Here is a 21,707-nt window from a genome sequence, read left to right on the forward strand (position 1 = left end):
CTCCAGTCTGTTCTCCAAGGAGTCCATGAGGAGCCTGTGTTGGGGATGGACCTCAGAGGGACCCATTCATGCTTTGAGACACTTTGGGGTTTTTCGTCTGACTTTGACTCCTGGCAAGGTTTGTGCAATCTTGTCTCAGGCCCTGAGGTTCCAGGCTCAGCTCCAAATGCACAGTGAGGCTCATTAGGATCAAGCAAATCCTGACAAACCTGGCTCTGCCTTGATTTCCCTCTGCTTGAGTGCAGTTCATCAGAAATGTTTCTGTAGTGGTTTTGGTTCACCAATTTGAAATTTCTTGCAGAACGCCTCAGTTATTGTGGTGTGTTCAGAGTTGGTTGATTACCAGTGCACTCACTAGAATATAATTACTCATTTCCTGCTGTGAGATAGGATTTGGAGAAAGGCAAAACAGTCTCAAAACTTTAAAAGGGTATAAAGAAAATTTATTAATTGAAACTAAAAGAAAGAGTAATAAGAACAAAACTTTCAAAGCACTTCTCCTCTCCCTACAACCTTTTCTTTCTTACTAACAATGTAAAGAGACAAAATCTAGAAATTTCAGTCAGTTTACCACGTCTAGAATAGTCTTTCTTCAGCTCACTTAGGGAGAGGAGTCTTTCTTTCATGCTAAGGAAGACTTCTCCATAAGAAAACAGTTCTCTTGTGGCTCTCAATTTCCATGAATAGCAGCTGCCCGGAAAAATCTGCAATTGTGATGTTCCTCCCAGTTTTTCACAGGTCTTTTACAGCTGTGTTTATGGGCCATGTCACCTTATGGGGTATTAGTTTAAAGATGAGCTGTTTAAGAGTAAATGTTCTCCTTATCTATTTCTGAAACCATCTTCATCTCTGAGAAGAGAGGTCTTCTTCTCTCCCTGAGGGCACAGTTTCATCACTCTTTTCTTTTTCTGCGTTCAAACTTCTCATGGGATCACAGCTACTTCAACATTTGCTTATTTTGCATGGAGGCCTTTGCTGAACAAGTCATCTCCCCATACTTTTCAATGCTTTGTAGGGAAAAAGAGAGTCTGATGTATCAATTGCATCCTTCTCCATAGCTTTACAAGAGGATTTCTGCCCCAAGATCAAGGCATCTCCTCATCCCTCCCATCTGGGACTCAACTTCCTCTTCACTGACCTCAGTATCTTCATGTTGCTCCTCTGTGTGTCTGCACTCTGTCCTTTTCTCTCTCTCAAGGGAGGATGGAAGCACTGAAATAGTTCATATCTCACCCAGGGCCTGCAGATGGTTCCGTGACCCCGGCCGGGCTCGGTGCTTGCGGTAGGAGCTGTTTTACGATGGAGGTTTCTGCAGCGGCTGTGCTGGGGCTGTGTCAGGATGGGCCGCGCTGGGGCAGGGCCAGGATCTCAGCAGCCAGGCCAGAGCACAGCAGCAGCACGGCCGGGGGCCGATGGCTTCTCCTGCCCCTGCCCGGGGCTTGCGGCTGAAGCCCAAGGGTGGCAGAATCTTGGCCGAGCCGGCGCGGCCCGGGGCTGCTCCTGGGGCCCGGCGGATCCTGGCTGGGCCCGGGCAGGTGGCGGGGCAGGGCTCAGCAGGGCCCAGATGTTCCCAACTGCAGCCATGGCCCGGCCCGGCCTCGGCCCCGCGGCCTCCCCTGCCTTGCCCGGCAGCCGATGGGGCCTGGCGGGGTCCCTGGGATGGGGCCCGGCCCCACGGCAGGAGCCGCCCGGCCCGGCCTGGCTGAGACGGGGCCGGGTCAGCCTTGTTACCTCTGTGCCAGCCAGAAGGGAAAGAGACCCTCCTGGGCATTCTCATCTTTAACATGTGTCTTCACAGAGGCGTGTACAGTTTCCTTAGTGGTTTAACAGATTGTCAATTCTCAAAGATAATTACTGATTGGATTTTTAGTCAGACACGGAGGAAACTGCTAGCAGCTTCTCTTAGAACATCACTTCCATGATGCCAAACCCTCACAACAGCACAGAGCACAGAGTTCCTTTGTCCATATGTAGTGTTCATGTGCCCAAGTCCTCAAAAACGCTTCTTGGGAGATCTCTGGGCCCTTTCCAAGGTTTTTTCAACTGAAAGCATTCAGCTCAGAGTCTAAGAAAATCACCAGAGGATAGGGCCAGCCTGACCTGTCTGTCCTTGCTACTTTTGTCTGGGAGCAATCTTTGGATATATGGAATTTGGGAGGCCAAATTCTAATTTTGGCCATGGACCCTGGACATGAAAGACAGTTCTTTTCCATAGGAAGGAAGGAACAGAGCCCCAGTGTTTGCCAGGCAGAAGAGAGTGACCACCAGAGGACAAGGCCAGCCAGAAGTGGCAGTTGTTTTTTTTTTGAGAGAAACCCTTGCATATAGGAAAATTTTTAGAGAGAATACCAATTTTGGCAATGGACATTTAAAAAGAGGGATGGTTCTTTTCTATAGCAAGGAAAGCATGGAGCCCCAGTGTTCCAGGAGCTGATGAGAGGCAGCCCTTGACATCCCAACATCAGCCAGACCTGTCAGGTGGCCCCTGGGAGGCCAAGCCAGCCAGGCCTGTTCCATGTTCCCTCAGTTCCATGGGGCCCCACAGTGTCCCAATGGTCCCTCACTTCCATGAGGCCCTGAGGTGCCATAATGCCCCCTTGGTGACACCAGGCCCTGAAGGGTCCCAATGGTCTCCATGGTTCCATCAGGCCCCACAGAGCCATAATGGTCTCTGGGTTCCATGAAGCCCCACTGTGTCACCATGGCCCCTTGGTTCCATGGGCTCCAGTGGTGCCACAAGGATCCCCTTGGTTGCATGAGGTCCCCACAGTGTCCCAGTGATCTCCAGGGGAAGGGAAGAACCCAGACCCAGTGTTGCAGGGGCAGCCACCAGAGGTCAAGGCCAGCCAGGCTTGATGGTACTGGCAGATTGTGCCTGGGAGTAACCTTTGGATATACAGAATTTTGGAGGTGGAATCCCAATTTCAGACATGGACACCTGGAGGATAAGGATGGTTGTTTTCCATTGGAAAGAAAGCATGGAACACTGATTCAACAGTGACATTTGGGGATCTATGGGGAGCATAGGGATCGTGACCCAACAGGAGCTTCACTAACACGGCCTGAAGCTCCCGCTGTGTCCATGACAGGAACCCCTGTGAGTGTCTGGGACATCCCGGCTCACTGGCAGCCTGGGGACTCCTGGGATGTCACCATGGAATGGCTGTGACTGCCTCTGACCACAGGGCTCTTTACCAGCCCAGAAACCCCTCGGAGGTCTCCATGGAGCCCCTGTCTCTGTCTGTGGCATTGCAGCTCTCGAACAGCCTGGAGATTCTTGGAATGTCCCCATGGAACCCCTCTGAGGGCCTGTGACAAATCTGATCCTTAGTAGGCAACCATCACCAGGCCCCTGTTGCTATGGGCAGTTTCCATAGCAACCATCACCAGCCCCCTGTTGCTATGCTCAGTCCCTTGGCAGCTCCATGGAGACCCCATGCCAGGGGTGGTTGCCATGGCCACCAGGGCTGGCACCAGCTGGGATGCTCGCTTTCCACAGGCCGGGCTTCAGGAATGGGATTCCCCAATTTCCTGCTCCCGCTAAAACCGCGCTGCCCTCGCTGCCCTCCCGCCTGCCATGGAAAGCACAAAAGGCAAAGATCCCGGGCTGGGGAAAGAACAATTTATTGGGAACAGCAACGAGATAAAGAACAAACAGGAACAGAAACAATATTGATAACAGAAGGGATAAGTAAAACTATTTACAGAGAAAACTACAACATCAACAACGAGTTCTTCCTGGCAATGTATTTCCTCCTGTCTGGAAAGGACACCCTTTTTCTCAGGGAGAGAGAGAGAGAGTCCCTTTCCTGCCCCTGGCAATGAACTGAGGTGGGAGTGAATGTAATGACAGGGCCATGGCCAGACCCTCATGTTCTCCAATCCCACATCATGTCATTGGCAGGGGCAACAAAAGGTACAGGTGTCTTCCCAGCATGGATCACAGGGAACATGGATCACCAGGGCCCTGACCAATGTGGGGTCTCCAATGGGGGATGAAGCTGGAGCAGTGCATGAAGCTCTTCCTGCAGTTGGGGCATTTGCAGGGCTTCTTTACTGGTGCCTCCATTGGTGTCTGCTCAAGTGAGAGCTGCTGGTGAAGCTCTTCCCACACTGGGAACACTCGTAGGGCCTCTCCCCCGTGTGGATGCGCCGGTGGGTGATGAGGGTGGAGTTGTGCTTGAAGCCCTTCCCGCAGTCGGGGCAGAGGAAGGGCCTCTCATCCGTGTGAATGCGCTGGTGCTGGAGGAGCTGAGAGCTGGTGTGAAACCTCTTCTGACACTCGGGGCACTGGTAGGGCCTCTCCCCTGTGTGGATCATTTGGTGGATGATCATTTGGGGCTTCCTACTAAAGGTCATCCCACATTCCCCACAGTTGTATGGCCTTTCCCCAGTGTGGATCCTCTGGTGGCAGATCAAGAGAGACTTCTGCCTAAAGCTCTTCCCACATTCCCCACATTCATAGGGTCGTTCCCTGGTGTGGGTCTTCTGGTGGGAGATCAGGTTAGAGTTCTGGCTGAAGCTCATCCCACATTCCCCACACTTGTAGGGCTTCTCCCCGGTGTGGATCCGCTGGTGCCTGATGAGGTGGGAGTTGCGCTTGAAGCCCATCCCACAGTCAGGGCAGCGGAAGGGCCTCTCATCCGTGTGAATCCGCTCATGCAGGAGGAGATCGGAGTTGGTGTAAAACCTCTTCTGACACTGGGGACACTCGTAGGGCCTCTCCCTCTCCCCAGCGTGGATGCGCTGGTGGGTGATGAGGGTGGAGTTGCGCTTGAAGCCCTTCCCACAGTCAGGGCAGCGGAAGGGCCTCTCATCTGTGTGAATCTGCTGGTGCTGGAGGAGACTGGAGCTGGTCTGAAACCTCTTCTGGCACTCAGGACACTCATAGGGCCTCTCCCCAGTGTGGATGCATTGGTGGATGATGAGGGCAGAGCTGCAGCTGAAGCCTCTTCCCACACTCCCCACACTCGTAGGGCCATTCCCCAGTGTGGATCATCTGGTGGCTGATCAGGGTGCTGCTCTGCCTGAAGCTCTTCCCACACTCCAAGCACTTGTGGGGCTTCTCCCCATCAGGAGGCTGCCCATGGACCACCATCTCTGAGCTCTGGCTGAAGCTCTGCCCACCTTCCTGGCTCAGGGTGGGTCTTTCCTCCTCAGAGCATCCTGGGCTGGGTTTGGAGCCCCTCTTCCTGTAGAATCTCTGGGGATTTTCCTCCCCATTGGATTCCTGTGCCCTGGAGTCACTCAAAATGGCCTCATCCATGAGTTCCTGCTGTGGGGATTTCTCCATCTCTGGTCTCCATCATCAGCTCCTTCCCGGGGGGAGGAAGGACAAGGAGAGGATGGGATTTGCCTCCGTGCCACAGGGAAGGGGAAGGAGATCCCCCCAGTGCATCCCCGGCAGGACAGGGTTGGCAGCAGGGTTGTCCTGCAGCCGGGGGCCGTGCTGGGCTGGGAGATGGAGCAGGAGAGAGGGGGAAAGGGGCACTGGCTTCCTCCTCACCTGCCTGGGTGTCCCGGGGCACCTTCCTCTTCCTCGCAGCCTCCTCCTCCATCTGGCAAAGGTTTGGGGATGTGAAATCCTGTTTTGGGAGGAAAGCAAGGGATGAGCGCATTGAATTTTTTACTGGTTTGAAGGCAAACCTGGGGAGGGTCTAGGCGATAATTACAATTTAATAAGAAAATGAAGATCAAGGCAATGATACAGAAACACTGCCTTAAACTGACCGAGTCAGGATATAACCTGACACCCTGTTGCTGGTCAGGGTGGTGGCAGCAGTCCCATTAAATGGTGGCTGCAGTCCTGTGGGAGTGATGAACGTGATTCTGTCCAAGCAGTGATCCTGTAGAAGGGTCTGGTCTTCCTCTGGAGGTCCAGGAGTGGTTCTGGAGCTCTTGTCCTCTGGGAATCCAGTAGGCAAGCCGCTCCTGGTGTTGCAAGGCTCAGCTTATATCCAGGTAGGAATGCTTGGATCCTCCCCCTGGGCGGAGCATCCCACAATGGGATGATGGAATTTTATCAGTCCTGCAGTGACACTCAATGGCCCATTCACAGAAGATATCTCCCCTGGAGGGCATTATCAGGGCTGAGTCATGGAAGAGATCAAGAACATTGCCCCGCCTGTTTATAGCAGGTGATGAAGATGGGGATTGAAAACATGCATTGGGTTCCATCTTACACTGCAGCCTGACACAGTGGGGGAATCCCTGCTCAGGGGATGAACACCACCCCCCTTACCCAAACTGGCTCAGGTGTAAAACCCCCACCCCGGGAAGGCCACACACACAGGGGACAATGTCACACTTGCCCTGCCCCAGGGGAGGTCTCTGTCCCTCTCACTCTGTGGCGGTCCCCCCTTTTCTCTTTCACAGGCCAGGGGCTTTGCCAAATCTAAGTATAATTTTTCTTTTGTCCCTGTCACCTTTGTGACATCTACACAGAGCTTTCCCTTCCTTTTCATAATCTTTTCAGAAAAGAGGTATCACAATGTATTGGGCCGAATTTCCACTTTTCTTTTATCAGAATGTGCCAGCAGCTGAGCTGGAGCTGGGCAGGACCAATGGATTTTGGAATTGCCACAGAATTGTTTGTACTGTCAGTTTATTAAATTTTGGGATTTGTTTGCGTTTTCACCACATGTAACTTGTGGGAAGAGCAAATTCAACGCATTTTCTGTAGGGTTAAGTTTGATTTTTGTCAAGAAACAACTTTACTGTGTCCGGTGCCCAGGGGATGCTCAAGGGGTCACTGACCCTCTCACACTGGGGGATGCTTGGGAGGGGCTTAGCGGAGTTGTCCCTGTCCCTGTCACCCCAGGCCATTCCCCAGGGGTTGTCCCTGTCCCTGTGACCCCAGGCCATTCCCCAGGGGTGTCCCTGTCCCTGTCACCCCAGGCCATTCTCCAGGAGTGTCCCTGTCCCTCTCACCCCAAGCCATTCCCCAGGGGTGTCCCTGTCCCTCTCACCCCAGGCATTCTCCAGGGGTCTCCATCATTCTCACCCAGGCAATGCCTGGGGGTCTCCCTCCCTCTCACCCCTGTGCCAGGGGGTGCTCGGGGCAGTCTCTGTCCCTCTCAGCCCAGGGGATGCTCGGGGCTCTCTGTCCCCTGGCCCTGGGGATGCTCGGGGGGTCTCCATCCCTCTGGCCTCAGGCAATGCCTGTGCAGGGCTGGGCACCAGGGGCTCTGTGTCCCTCTCACCGCTGAGGCTGCTCGGGGCTGGGGGGGCTCTGCCACCTTCTCACCCCTGGGGAGGCTGGGAGGGTCTCTGTCCCTCTCAGCGCTGCTGGGACCCCACCCAAACATCATCAGGGTCACAGGGACAGAGACACCCCCAAAGCCCGAGAAGGGCTGAGCCTGGGATTTGGGTTGGGGCTGAGGATTTAGGAAGGGTCTGGAATTGGGGCTGGGATTGGAGTAGGGCTGAGATTTGGATTAGAGCTGGGAGTGGGGTTAAGGCTAGACATGGGATTGGCTTTAGGGCTGGGGTTGGTATTGGGTCTGGGGCTAGATGAGTTTGGGACTAGGATGGGATGAAATACAGAACTGTGAGTGTGTCTAAACGTGGAGAGAGATTGAGACCAGGATCAGGGTCAAGTTTGGGACTGAGCTCACCCAGTGTGGGACAGGGGGGATGCCACTGTTGGAAGGTTTGGGGAAAACTGTGGACTGGGGAAAAACAAGCTGTGAATGCCTTCAGTTCGGGATTCCTCTTGCCCAAGTGCATCTCTGGAAGTCACCTTATGTCCAAAAATCAAGAGTGAATAAAAAAATCCACCAGGAGTTTCCCATTTCCAGTCTCATCCCTCTGGGGTTCTGGTGGTCCCCCATCTCAGGACTGGGGATCCCATGGGTCCTGGGGATCCCCCCTCTCCAGGGTCCTGCTTAGGGATTCTCGGAGGTTTTGGGGTCCCAGGGTCCCACTCTCCAGCCTCGCCTCAATCCAGCCACTTGTGGTTTCCCCTTCTTTCCAACACCCTGTCCTGGTTTAGGGCAAATTTGGTTGAAAACCCCCAAAAGGAGTTTCCTCTAGAATGCAGATTCAGCAGCCCCACCCTCAGCAAGATTGGGAAAATATTTCCTTGGAGAACAGTGGAAAAAAACCACTTTATTTAACAGGCAAAGCATTCACCAGCAGAAAAATTGAACAATATTAAGTAATAAACCTCCTGCTGCTCCAAAATAGATGAGAAACTCTGAAAGTCCCTCCTTGGGCTGTAGCTCGGCTCACTCAGTCTCTTATCAGTCTCTTATCAGTCTTTTATCAGTCTCTTATCAGTCTCTCCAGTGCTGGAAATGCTGCAGCCCAGCCCCAGCCAGGTGGGCCACAGGTGGGAGCTGCCCAGTGGTGTTCTGGGTGTTCAGTCCAGAGCAGGTTTAAACAGCTCCAAAGAAAAAGAAAAACCACAGTCCAGGGAACTTCTCTGCCTCAGCGAGCTAAAAACTAACTAAAAGCAAAGGAGAGCTCTGTCCCGCCTTCTGTCCATCCAGGAGCCGGAATGTGGAGGAGTGAGTGCAGTGTCTGAAAACAAACTGCAGCTTCTTCCTCCTCCCCTTGGCTCTCAGAACCAGCCTTAAAGGTGCAGAACTCATTTCTGGGCTAAAGGGACCGATGGGGCACGAGCATCATGAAGTCACCCCAGGACGCGCCCCTGTCAGGGTCAGGGGGTCCCGTCCCCGCCTCATCTCCGGGCTGCCGGGGGTGCCCCAGCTCCGGTATCGCCCCTTCCCCTCTCCCCGCCCCGGGGGGACCCTGTTCCACAGCCCCGGCTCTCACGGGGATCCCCAAAACCAATGTCCCGCCCCGTCGGTACCGGGCCATCCCCACATGGACCCCCGGGACCCTCCTGAGGGGCGATTGCGGCTCCTCTGCCCCCGAAAAAGCTCCTCTTAGGGAGCCCGGAGATATCCGGGGCTCGAGTCCGGGATCTGCCGGCTCTGAACACTCTCCAAAAAAATCCTCCTGGAGACCCCTGGCTGGAGTTATTTGGGAATTTAGCTACTCAGCTGGGCTTCTTCTGGGACTTTTAGCTGCCTTGTGTTCCTCACCTTTGAGTAAATGAACTTTGTCAGTGACGCTGATATAATTTGCTCCCTCTTCTCCAGTGATTTTAACAAACTTTTCAAGGAAGGACAACAAAATATTTTCTTTTTCACTGGCCACCCACAACAGCCATTTTCCGCATCAGTTCTTCCATAAGTTCCCCAGGAGGAAGGAGGGACTGTGTCCAAGTTTCCAAGAGTTCTTCCAGAAAAAAACACAACCTCCTCAGAGGGAACCATGCTGTTGTCAAAGGCACCTGGGGTGAGACAAGAGTGCCCTGAACTCACTGTGCAAAAATAATGTCACAGTCTGGTGACCCGAATTGTCGGAGAGATTCCTCTGCCCTAATTAAGGTGCTAACGAGACCAAATCCAAAGTGGATTTTATTGAACAGTAAATGTGAGGTAGAGAGAGAGATGGAAAGAAAGAGAAAAGGGGGGGGAGCAAGGGAGTGACAGGGACAGACACCTCCCCTGGAGCAGGGCAAGTGTGACATTGTCCCCTGTGTGTGTGGCCTTCCCGGGGTGGGGGTTTTACACCTGATCCAGTTTGGGTAAGGGGGGTGGTGTTCACCCCCTGAGCAGGGATTCCCCCACTCTTTCAGGCTGCAATGTAAGATGGAACCCAATGCATGTTTTCAATCCCCATCTTCATCAACTGCTATAAACAGGTGGGGCAGTGTTCTTTATCTCTTCCATGACTCAGCCCTGATAACGCCCTCCAGGGGAGAGATCTTCTGTGAATGGGCCATTGAATGTCACTGCAGGACTGATAAAATTCCATCATCCCATTGTGGGATGCTCTGCCCAGGGGGAGGATCCAAGCATTCCTACCTGGATACAAGCTGAGGCTTGTAACACCAGGAGCAGCTTGCCTACTGGATTCCCAGAGGACAAGAGCTCCAGAACCACCACTGGACCTTCAGAGGAAGACCAGGCCCTTCTACAGGATCACTGCTCGGACAGAATCACGTTCATCACTCCCACAGGACTGCAGCCACCATTTAATGGGACTGCTGCCACCACCCTGAGCAACAGGGTGTCAGGTTATATCCTGACTCTGTCAGTTTAAGGCAGTGTTTCTGTATCATTGCCTTGATCTTCATTTTCTTATTAAATTCTAATTCTGATTTAGACTTCCCCCCCTGCTTTGCCTTCAAATTAATACAGAACTTGATGTGCTCATCCCTTGTTTTCCTCCCAAAACAGAATATCCCACTCCCAAACCTCGACTGGATGGAGGAGGAGGCTGCGAGGAAGAGGAAGTCAGGTGAGGAGGAAGTCAGTGCCCCTTTCCCCCTCTCTCCTGCTCCATCTCCCAGCCCAGCACGGCCCCCAGCTGCAGGACAACCCTGCTGCCAACCCCGTCCTGCTGGGGATGCACTGGGGGGATCTCCTTCCCCTTCCCTGTGGCACGGAGGCAAATCCCATCCTCTCCTTGTCTTTCCTTCCCCAGACAAGGAGCTGAGGATGGAGACCAGGGAGGACAAATCCCCAAAACAGAACCACATGGAAGAGGCACTTTCCAGCACCTCCACGGCTCAGGAATCGTATGGGGAGGAAAAGCCAGAGAGATCCTGCAGGAGGAGGAGCTCCAAAGCCAGCCCAGGATGCTCTGAGGAGGAAAGACCCACCCTGAGCCAGGAAGGTGGGCAGAGCTTCAGCCAGAGCTCAGAGCTGATGGCCCAGGAGCAGCCTCATGATGGGGAGAAGCCCCACAAATGCTTGGAGTGTGGGAAGAGCTTCAGGCAGAGCAGCACCCTGATCAGCCACCAGATGATCCACACTGGGGAATGGCCCTACGAGTGTCCCCAGTGTGGGAAGAGGTTTCACACCAGCTCCAATCTCCTCCTGCATGAGCGGATTCACACAGAGGAGAGGCCCTTCCGCTGCCCTGACTGCGGGAAGGGCTTTAACCGCAACTCCACCCTCGTCACCCACCGGCGCATCCACACCGGGGAGAGGCCCTACGAGTGTCCCCAGTGTGGGAAGAGCTTCTCAGACCGCTCGTTCTTTACCCGACACCAACGGAGGCACCAGTAAGGGAAGCCCTGCGAGAGCCACGGCTGCAGGAAGAGCTTCATGCACTGCTCCATCTCCATCCCCATCGGAGGATCCACATTTGTCAGAGCCCTGGTGACCCACATTCCTTGTGATACACAGTGGGAAGTTATTTGTGTTCCTTTTTCTTTGCCTATCGTTATCTTTTGATTTATCTTCCTCCCTTTAAAACACAGAAAACTGGGGTAAAAAATTGACCCAATTCATCAAAGGCATCTAAAGCCTAGCATTTCACTTGTGTTTTGAGGGAAACTTGGATTCTGGGAGATATCTGGGAGGATATGGGGGGGGTGGGTTGTGGGTATTTGGTTGCCTTTATTTCTTGGTACTCCAAAAGATGAGAGGGATTGATCTGTCAGCTCAAAACCGCTCAATGCCACTGAAAACGATTCAATCCCACCCCAAAATTCCTCAATTCCACAGCCCCTTGGGGTGAAATGGGGTTGGAAGGAGATTGGGTGAAGTGGGGTGCAAATCAGGAGGGGTGAGATGAGCATTGGGTGGGGCAGGATGGGTGGGATGGGGTTTGGGAGGTGTGGAATGGGGGAAGTACAGCTTGGGAAGGGGGTCTTGATGTTCAGGAGGGGTGGGAAGGGTTGGGGTTGGGACTGGGGAGGTGGGTTGGGGTCTGGAATGAGACGGCCAAAGTTTGGGGATGATGAAGGGAGGGGAAGCCCATTCCTGAGTGAGTTTATGGATATTCCATGCTCATGAAGAGATGCCGGGTATCTCACATTTCTGAGGCAGTTTTGGGGCACTCCCCAGCTCTTGGGGGGTTTCCTGAGCAGCTCCATGGAGCCCCATTGCCAGGGGTGGTTGCCATGGGCACGAGCTCAGGGATGTAGCCAGAGTCCATCGCCTCCGGGCTGAAGAACAGAGAAATGATGAACGGCCCCAGACATCTCCAGTGTGTGTTTGGAGACCTGTGAGCTGACTGGGGAGAGGCCAACAACAATGCCCTGGAGAGATGCTCCTTAGACTCCAGGTGTTCCTCACAGGTCAGGGTGAGCAAAGAAGATTCCCCCATGGTGCCTCACAGCACTATGTTAATTTGTCCCAATTCTCTCCTCCCTATTGGCCCGTTGGCTTTTCCTACCTCTTTTACCCTTATATGTTTATGTTCTGGTAAATTCCTCCTTCCCTGTAATCCCATTGGTTTATGTCTCCAGCTATCCACTCTAGCATTCCCTATTGGTCCCTTCCCTGTGTACCATCCTGAGCCCTCAGACTATTGGATCCTTGATGCTCTTCTCCACCCCCTCTTTTCCTCATTTATGCCCTAGACCCTCCTTTGGCTTTCGCCTTGGCCCCTGGACCTCTTCAGTGTCACCTGAAATAAAGCACATTGGAACTCCATGCCTGGACCCTCCCGTGTCTTCACTGCCGAGCTGCTCCGTGTGTGTGTCTGTGTGTGTATGTTTGTGTGTCTGTCTCTGTGTGTGTGTGTCTGTGTGTGTGTGTCTGTGCGTGTGTGTGTCTGTGTCTGTGTGTCTGTGCGTATGTGTGTCTGTGTGTGTGTGTGTGTCTGTGTGTGTGTGTCTGTGTGTGTGTCTGTGTGTGTGTGTCTGTGCGTGTGTCTGTGTGTCTGTGTGTGTGTCTGTGTGTGTGTGTCTGTGCGTGTGTGTGTCTGTGTCTGTGTGTCTGTGCGTGTGTGTGTCTGTGTGTGTGTGTGCGTGTCTGTGTGTGTGCGTGTGTGTGTCTGTGCGTGCGTGTGTGTGTCTGTGTGTGTGTGTGTGTGTCTGTGTGTCTGTGTGTCTGTGTGTGTATCTGTGTGTGTGTGTCTGTGTCTGCGTGTGTGTGTGTGTGTCTGTGCGTGTGTGTGTGCGTGTGTGTGTCTGTGTGTGTCTGTGTGTGTCTGTGTGTGCGTGTGTGTGTGCGCGTGTCTGTGTCTGTGTGTCTGTGTGTCTGTGTGTGTCTGTGTGTGCGTGTGTGTGTGTGCGCGTCTGTGTCTGTGTCTGTGTGTCTGTGTGTCTGTGTGTGTCTGTGTGTGCGTGTGTGTGTGTGTCTCTGTGTGTGTCTCTGTGTACTGGTGCTCTCATTGCTCCTACCCATTGGCACAAGATGCTCTCAGGGAATGTTGCATCCACCACCACTGCAGACCACAACAAGTGGCCCCCGCACAGGGACCTTCATCTGGTACCCCTGGAGAGCGTCTCCAGCATGGCTGCAATCTAAGTCACCTTCAGGTCAGCCACTACCCTAAGGCAACCTCTGAGTTTTATCTCAGCATCTACATGGTGGACTTTCACAGGTAGCCTCCCTACCCTGGTAGCAATGTCTTTCCACTCTTCAGCAGCCCAAATTGGTTTTCCTCTACGCTGCCAGTTGGACTCATTCCACCTCTCCAGCCATCGCCACAGAGCATTGGCTACCATCCATGAATCAGTATAGAGGTAGAGCTTTGGCCACTTCTCTCTTTCTACAATGTCCAGGGCCAGCTGAATGGCTTTGAGTTCAGCAAGTTGGCTTGATCCACCTTCTCCTTCAGTAGCCTCTGTGACCTGTCCTGTGGGGCTCCATACGGCTGCTTTCCCCTTCCGGTTCATCCCTACGATGCGACAGGAACCATCAGTGAAAAGAGCGTAGCGCGTTTCCTCTGGGGGCAGTTGGGAACAGAAGGAGGAGCCTCTTCAGCCCGTGTCACTGGTTCTTGTTCTTCATCTGTGACACCAAAATTCGCACCTTCAGGCCAATTTGTAATTACTTCCAAAATCCCAGGGCGATTCAGTTTACCTATACGGGCGCTGTCTCTGTCCCTCTGGGAGCCTTTCAGGAACCCTGGGCCAGTCCCGAGTTGGCAGACACCGGGGCAGCCCCGACACGGCCGACAGCGGGAGACACTCTCTGTGCCCCGAGGGTACTGAGGGCACCTGGGCTGGGCACCTTTGCAGCACAAGAGACACCAGAGACATCGGTAGAAGATAAAGGGCCGACTCTTAGCAGGGGTTAATCCAAGGTTTTATTCTAGGAGTCCCAAAGGAGCCCCTACACCTCAGGGGCCTCCTGCCCAGAGCCCCGGGAGATGTGCCAAGGTTACATTTAAAGGGAGGTGGAAACCCAAAGTAGATAACATTTGACTAACCAAGAAGTGACCCTAAGGGATGGGTACTGGGGGATGGACATTTAGGACAGCGTATGGGGCAGGGCTTGGGGGGCTGACCCCTGGCCTCTGGCTGATCACTCGACATCCTGGAATGAAGCTTCCAGATGGAGGGGATGGGATGCTGAGTGATTGACAGAGAGCCAGGGTGGGGATTTGGGGAGATCACAGCAAGGGAAAGGGATTACACAGGTAAAGGGAGGGGGGTACCATCTGGGATGAACCATTTGGGAAAAATACAGGGATTCAAAAACAAAACTACTACCAAATATTTCAAAGTATAAAAACACACTACAACACACCACCCAGATCTGGTGTTTGCTGTGCAAGTGCCCAGATCCAGAAATTTCCCAGAGCTGGCACAGTCCAAGTCCAGCAATTTGCTGGCACAGAAAGCCAAAATCTGGCAATTTCCTGATGCCAATACAGCTGCCCAGACCTGGTGTTTGCTGCCACTGCCAGTGCCCAGATCTGGATATTTCCCTGTTCTGGCAGAGCCAAGTCCAGCAATTTTCTGGCAAAGAAAGCCAAAATCTGGCAATTCCCTGCTACCGTCATTGGCAATGCCAAGATCCGGTGTTTTCTGGCACCACCAGTGCCCAGTTGCGGGAATTTCCTGGTGCCGGCACAGCCCAAGTCGAGTAATTTTCTGGCAAAGAAAGCCAAAACCTTGCAAATACCTGGTGCTGGCCCCACTCAGATCTGGTGTTTGCTGGCACTGCCAGCGCTCAGATCCAGCAGTTTCCCAGTGGCAGCACAGCCCAAGTCCAGCAGTTTGCTGGCACAGAAAGACAAAACCCGGCAATTTTCTGGTGTCAGCACCAGCACCACCCAGATCTGCGGTTAGCTGGCACCGCCAGTGCCCAGATCTGGCAATTTCCCTGTGCCACCACAACCCAAATGCAGCAATTGTCTGGCAAAGAAAGCCAAAACCCATCAGGGACCAGATCTGGTGTGTTGGGATTGGTTTAAAACAAGAGGGAGACCTTGGCTTAAGGCCATGGGAAAACCCTCTTTAGTTGGGGTCAGCAGGAGCTCCCGCCCATAATCCTCTTGTTCAGTTATGCAGATTGTTACTAGAAAGTTCTGAGTTGTCTTTGCTACCATTGGTTACTTTATACTGCAAAAATTGTAATATTCTTAATCCCTCCTTCCTCTTGGATCCTTCCCTCAGATCCCACCTTAACCCCTCCCCATAAATAAATGGATAAATATCCCTGCTAGACCCTGGACCCAGGCTTTTTTCTGCTTTCCTCTCTCTACTGTGCACGCCGTCCTGTTTGTTGTGTTTGCCTTCATTAAAGTTCTGTTTCCAGAGCACCAGATGAAAGAAGTCTCTGTCTGTAAAGTGGCCAGAGCCGGTTCTCAGGGAAACCACTGGCCAATGGTCCGGACGAGGGCCAGAAGGTTTCACTGGTGTTTGCTGGCACCGCCAGTGCCCACATCTGGAAATTTCCCTATTCTGGCACAGCCCAAGTGCAGCAGCAATTTACTGGCACAGAAATCCAAAACCCGGCCACTTTCTGCTCCTGGCTCTGGCACCGCCCACATCTTGTGTTTGCTGCGCCAGTGCCCAGATTTGGAAATTTCCCGGTGCCAGCAGAGCCCAAATCCGGCAGATTTCTGTCGCTGGCAACAACACCACCCAGATCTGGTGTTTGCTGGCGGTGCCAGCGCCCAGATCTGAAAACTTCCTGGTGCTGGCACAGCCCAAATCCAGTGATTTGCTGGCACAGAAAGCCAAAATTTGGAAATTTCCAGGTTCTGGCTCCAGCACCATCCAGATCTGGTGTTTGCTGGGACCGCCAGTGCCCAGATTTGGAAATTTCCTGATGCCTTCACAGCCCAGGTCCAGCAATTTGGTTCTAGGCTAGCTTAGGCAGAGAAGTTCCTCGGACTGTGACTTCCCTTTTTCTTGGAACTGTTTAAACCTGCTCTGGACTGAAAACCCAGAAAAACACCAGCAGCTCACACCTGTGGCCCACCGAGCTCTGGGACGCTGCATTCCAGCGCCAGGGGGACTTAGAAGAGACCGAGTGAGCCAACTACACCCCACAAAAAGGACTTTCTGAATTTGCCATCTCTTCAGCACTGTCAGAGGTTTTATTTAATATTATTCATTTTTCATGCTTCTGAATACTTTACTTGTTAAATAAACTGGGGTTTTTTCACTTTTTTCGAGGGAAGTCTTTTCCTGAACTAGTAGGGGGAGGGGCTGCTTGAACTTGCTTTCTAGACGGACCCCTTCTGGAAGTTTCCTCCCCAAATTTGCCCTAAGCCAGCACAAACAGTCATCATGAAAATTTCACCAGTGGCATAATTTCCTGCTGGCAAATCTTGGGACAGAAGCTTGACCTTGTTCTCCATGAGACATTCTTGGGAAGAGAGACAGGAGAAGATTCCTGGAAAACTGAAACAGCTTTCCAGAAGGGAAATGAAAATGAAAGAAACAATCCAAGATCTTTTCCTCTATTTATTTCTATGCTCCCCTTTTCCATGTTGCACTACTTCTCCATCCCAGGAATTCCAGATGCACCGTACCTCTAAGATCAGTGACTTAGTGATTTTTAGACACTCGAAAATACCATGAGCCACACACAGTTTTCCTTCCCCTGGTTTTACTGCAAGGCAACACTGGAGATGTAAGTGCAGTGCTGGGCTCAGGTAGGAATCCTACAGCAAGGGAAGGTGCCCCGACAGTGTTTGACCCTCAGCCAGGACAATGCACAGCAGCAAGCGAGGGGATTGCTGTGCCAGCTTGCAGGAGTCAGGGCTCTGCACCTGGGCTCACCGCTGCAAAGTTCGCGTGTTTGGACAGACTCAGGGGCTGTGCCCGGGGCGCGCGGGGCTCGAACGTGGGGCTCGTGGGGGGAGCGGGGAACGGACACGGGGACGAACGGCCCCGGTGCTTCAGTTGCAGCAGTGGCAGCAGCAGCAGCGACAGCAGAAAAACAGATATTTTAGATCACTCTTTCTTTTTTTCTCTTTATCTTTTTGTTTCTCTTTCTCTCCCTTTCCCGCGGCCGGGCACCCTTCTCTCGGGGTCCCTTGCCCGGCGTCTCTTTCCTCTCCCCGCCTCCCTCTCCCTGCCGGTCCGGGCCATGCCCCCGGCCCGCCCCCGGCCCCGGGCGGGGCTGCCCCGTGCCCGGCCCCGCCCGTCCCGCCGCGCTCTCGCCTCCGCCCGGCTCTGGCTGTACTGGCGGTGGCGCTGCTGGGCGGGCGTCAGTGCCTGGTGCGGGGGCGGCATCGCCGCCCTTCGGCTCCGCCTGGCCCGAGCCCGGCCCCGCACCCGACGCAGGGTCCAGTCCCGGCCCCGGCCCCGGCCCCGGCCCCGGCTCCTCCCGGGGCCCGTGGAGGACACAGGCGGCGCGGCCGCTCCCGCCGTCTCCGCTGCGGCTTCCCCGGCCCGAGCTCCGCCGCTCAGCGGCGCGGCCGCCAGCCCCGAGCCTCCCAAAGAGCAAAAGCCTGGGCATGGCCGGCCCGGGGCGGCTGAGGGGCGCTCGGGGGCCGTTGCTGGCCCCGGCCCGAGCTCTGACAGCCGCGTCCCGCCCGCAGGGACAGCGCTGGGCCGTGCTCCAGTCACAGACAAGGAGCACAGAGCCCCAAGAGTGCGCAAGATGGTCTGGCTGGAGGAGGAGGAGGAGGACGAAGGCCCTGGAGCTGGCCCAGCACAGGAGACCAATGTGGCGGTGCCCTTCCATCCACCGCAGGAGGGTGAGTGGCAGAGCTGGGCTGCAGGGCTGGAGCCTGCAGCCAACTTGGCCCCATCCCATCCCATCCCATCCCATCCCATCCCATCCCATCCCATCCCATCCCATCCCATCCCATCCCATCCTATCCCCTGGGGAAATGCCCACGGACAGGACGGAAGAGGGGCTGGGCAGACACCCCGCAGTGGCCGTGCTCCATCCCCTGGAGCATCCTGGGGCTCTCCCAGCCTGTGGGGCGCAGGGCTGGGCTGTGTTCTCCGGCCTCACCCACAGCCCCTCAGCTCTGGCTGCGCTCGCTCTTTGCCAGATGCAGCCCTGGAGCGCACACAACAGCAGGAATCCAGCCGTGGCCGCTTCCGCAGCACAGCACAGGTACCTGCAGCCACCCCCACCTGGGCTGGGCTGCTGTCCCTGCTCAACCCAGCACCGTGTGTGCAGCACTCCATGCAACATCCCCGGCTTCTTGCCCTTCTCCTACAGCTTGTTTGCGACTTCATCCGGAGCATCCGGCGGAAGAGACCAGGACCATGGGCACTGGGCTCAGAGCTCACTCCGAGCTCCTCAATCATGAGACCAGTGCCGCCCTGCTGGATTTGCTCCTGGAGAAGGGTGCTGCCAGGCCAGAACAAGTGAGCAGCCCGGGGCCAGGCTTCAATTCCCCCATGAGTCCCATGGCTTCCCCAGCCAGGCCTGCTGGTCCCTGGGAGCCTTTGAGGCCATGGCAGTGCGCTGGCAAGGGAAGCTTTCTCTGGGGACCCTGGGGACATTGCTCCCTCTGGCAGCTTTCCAAGTCTCCCTGTGCCTTCTCCAGGTGCCCGCCATGGTGAGATACATTCACCGATGGCTCCTGGCCAATGATTCTGCCGAGCACAGGCTGGATGAGGCCCTGCTGACTCTCACCAGAGCACACCCGGGTGACGCAATCGTGACGCTGCTGCGTGTGGCCCCGTCCTGTGACAGGTATGGGGCAGACCTGCCCAGAGGGCTCAGGCCTCCCCAGCTCATCACGCTGTACCGCCTGTCCCAGGTGTCTGACCAACAGAGAGTTCCAGGGCCCTCTGGCTGCTGCCTTTCCCAGCCCTGGCACGTCAGCCCCCGAGCCTGCTGCCATGCTCCCTTGCCGCCCCTCAGGGCTCTGTCCCCGCAGGGCTGGGCTGCCTGGCTGCTGCTGGCCAGGGCCAGTGGGCACAGGCAGAGCTGGCCATCAGCCCGGGCCCTAGGGATGCCTAGGCCACGGTGCCGTGTCTGAGACCCCCCTGAGACAGAGCTCTAACCCCGCAGAGCTGCCATCACCATGTGGAAGACCATCATGGGCTCGCTCAGGACTGCGGAGCCAGTGCAGCTGACACTCCTGGATGTGCTCGGGAGCTGGCCCAAGCACAGCACGTGCACCTCTGATGGGGACCAAACGGCTGTCTTTGGCCTGGCTGTGAGTTTCTGCAAGTGGCCTTTGCTGGCCCCAAGGCCGCCTCTCCAGCTCTCCATCCTCCTTTCCCACTGCATCTGCCTGCCTCAGGCACTGGCCTGAAACCTGGCCCAGGGGCAGCTTCAGGCCCAGCAGGCCCCGTGCTCCCCCTGCCAAGGTCTCTCCGGGCCTCTCCCTGCCAAGCTCGGGCCCTGCCACACGGACACCTCGGCACTGAGCGCTGTCCTGGGGGGCTTTGTCCTTTGCAGGCAACCGTGGTGATGTGGAAGATCCTCCAGGAGCCCCCTGTCCCACGTATAGTGGCTCCGTATTTCCCCTGCCTATTTTTGCATCTGCTTCCAAGTGTTCTTCAGCACAGAAGAGATGCCAGAGGAGGTCGATGCCTTCTGGAAGGGATGCCAGGAAGAGCACGGCCTTGCCACCAGCCCCAACAGGTGCTCCATCCCAGTCCACCTGTCCCTGCCACATGGCCTGCCAAGGAGCCAGTGCTGCCAGTGTGACCTGGCCTTTGCTGTGCACACAGGTTTGCAGTGCAGACCCTCAAGTCCCTGCTCTGCCTTGTCCATTGTGAGCATGTGGTGGTGTCAATGGAAGGCAAGCGTGGCTGGGACACGCTGCTCTGCGTTGATACCCACCACTATGCCGTGGCTCTGCTGGCCAGGTGAGACCCCCCCTTGTCCCCATTGCTCCCGGCATTTGTGCCCTGAGCCCGGGCTGTCCCACACGGTCCCCGTGGCTGTGGGCCAAAGGGACGAGGGACAGCCAAGCAGACTGGGAAAGGCTGGGAAAGGAGGGTGCCCAGGAGCGGCCACATCTCAAAGAGCCCAGGTCCCCTGGCAGGGTGGTGGGGAAAGACAAGAATCGTGTGAGTCAGTGCTGGGAGAGTCTTCCCCCCCCCCCAGCTCAGGGTCTTAGTGCCATTTTCCACCTTCCAGGGAGATTCGCCATGCATCCAGGCCCTTGTGTAAAAGGATCTTATGCTGCCTCCTTGAGACGCTCAGCAAAGAGATGCCATACTGGGATTTCCCTGCCCTGGCATTCCTTGTGGAGGTAGGCCTGGTGGCCAGCGCTGCCTGGCTGAGCTGCCTCCCAGCTCTCTGCCCTCTCGCCGCCGCAGCCGCCTGGGACAGTGCCCGTGCCCTGTGTGCTGCTGCCTGGGCCCAGCCCAGTGCGGCTCCGGGCTCCTGCCGGCCGGCTCCCCCGTCACTGGCCTGTGCCTTCCAGCTCCTCGAGTGCCTGGACTTGAGGAATGCAGGGACAGCATCATGGATCTTGTCTTGTCATGGCACCTGCAGAGGGAGCGCGCAGACATTGGCAGCCAGCTTCTCAGGGCCCTCCTCCCGCTCAGGGACCATTCCCCGCTGGTGAGAAGGGGGCAGTGGCTGAAGCCCTGCAGGCAGCGTGGGGCTGGGCAACGCAGTCTCTTGGCCTTGCCTGGCCTTTGGGCACTGGGGCAGCTGCTCCCAGCTCTCCTGCCTCTCGCTTCAGCTGCCCGAGTGCTTCAGGACAGGCCTTTGGCCTCTGGGCCCTGCGGCAGCAGGGTGGCCTTTCACAAACTTGCTTCCGCACAGGCCGAAAGAATGTGGAGCCTGACCGAAAGGCTCGTGGAGCTCCTGCGGGTCAGGATGACCACCATGCTACTGGGCTATCTGTTCCTGGATAATGGTGCCGGCATACCCAGCCCATCGCCCTGCATTTGGCTAACGTGTTCCTGCCACTCTTTGACTACGTAAGGCTCTGTGTCCCCAGCCACGGCCACTGGCTGCTGCCCGGACACTTGGTGCCCTGTGGAGATGCAGGCCTGCACCAGTGTGGGCCAGAATCAGCTGATGCTGAGCTCTTGCTGTTTCCTGTTCTACAGGGTGATAGCCAGGTGCAGCAGCTCTCCATGATTGTCTTTCACACCTTGATGTCTGCTGTAGAAGAAGAAGGAAAAAAGGCCCTGATGACACAAGTGTGGCAGAGCCTGCTCCCACTGCTCTTCCACTGCCATGATGAGAATCTGCGTGTGGCACAGGTGAGGACTCGTGGGCTGCTGCTGTCCCCCTGGCAGGGGGCTCGGCTGCCTCCTGCCCTGCGCCTGCTGGACTGCAGCCTCTTCCAGGCTGCGGCTCCTGTGCCCTGGGCTCTGGGGCCATCTCCGCGTCTCTCCTGCTCTCCAGACTTCTCGGGAAACGCTGCTTTGTGCAGTCAAGTTCCTGAAAAAGAAAGATCTTGAGAAAAGTGTGAAGAAAGAGAAACTCTGGAAGTTCGCTGAGCTCCTGGTAAGGAGGGCCTGCAAGCCCCAGCCTCAGGCTGGAGAAGGCCCCTGAGGGCAGTGCTCAGTGTGCGGGGCCGGGCAGCTGTGTCCCTGCCTGCTGCTGCAG

General features: G+C 55.5%; 1 pseudogene; it reads right to left on the minus strand.

The window, feature by feature from the left end:
* Positions 1-4,053: 4,053 nt before the first annotated feature.
* On the minus strand, positions 4,054-5,128 carry LOC129047050 (zinc finger and SCAN domain-containing protein 2-like; annotated as a pseudogene).
* Between the last annotated feature and the right edge of the window lie 16,579 nt (positions 5,129-21,707).

The sequence above is a fragment of the Molothrus ater genome, chromosome 34 (assembly GCF_012460135.2).
Source record: "Molothrus ater isolate BHLD 08-10-18 breed brown headed cowbird chromosome 34, BPBGC_Mater_1.1, whole genome shotgun sequence".
Lineage (NCBI taxonomy): Eukaryota > Metazoa > Chordata > Aves > Passeriformes > Icteridae > Molothrus > Molothrus ater.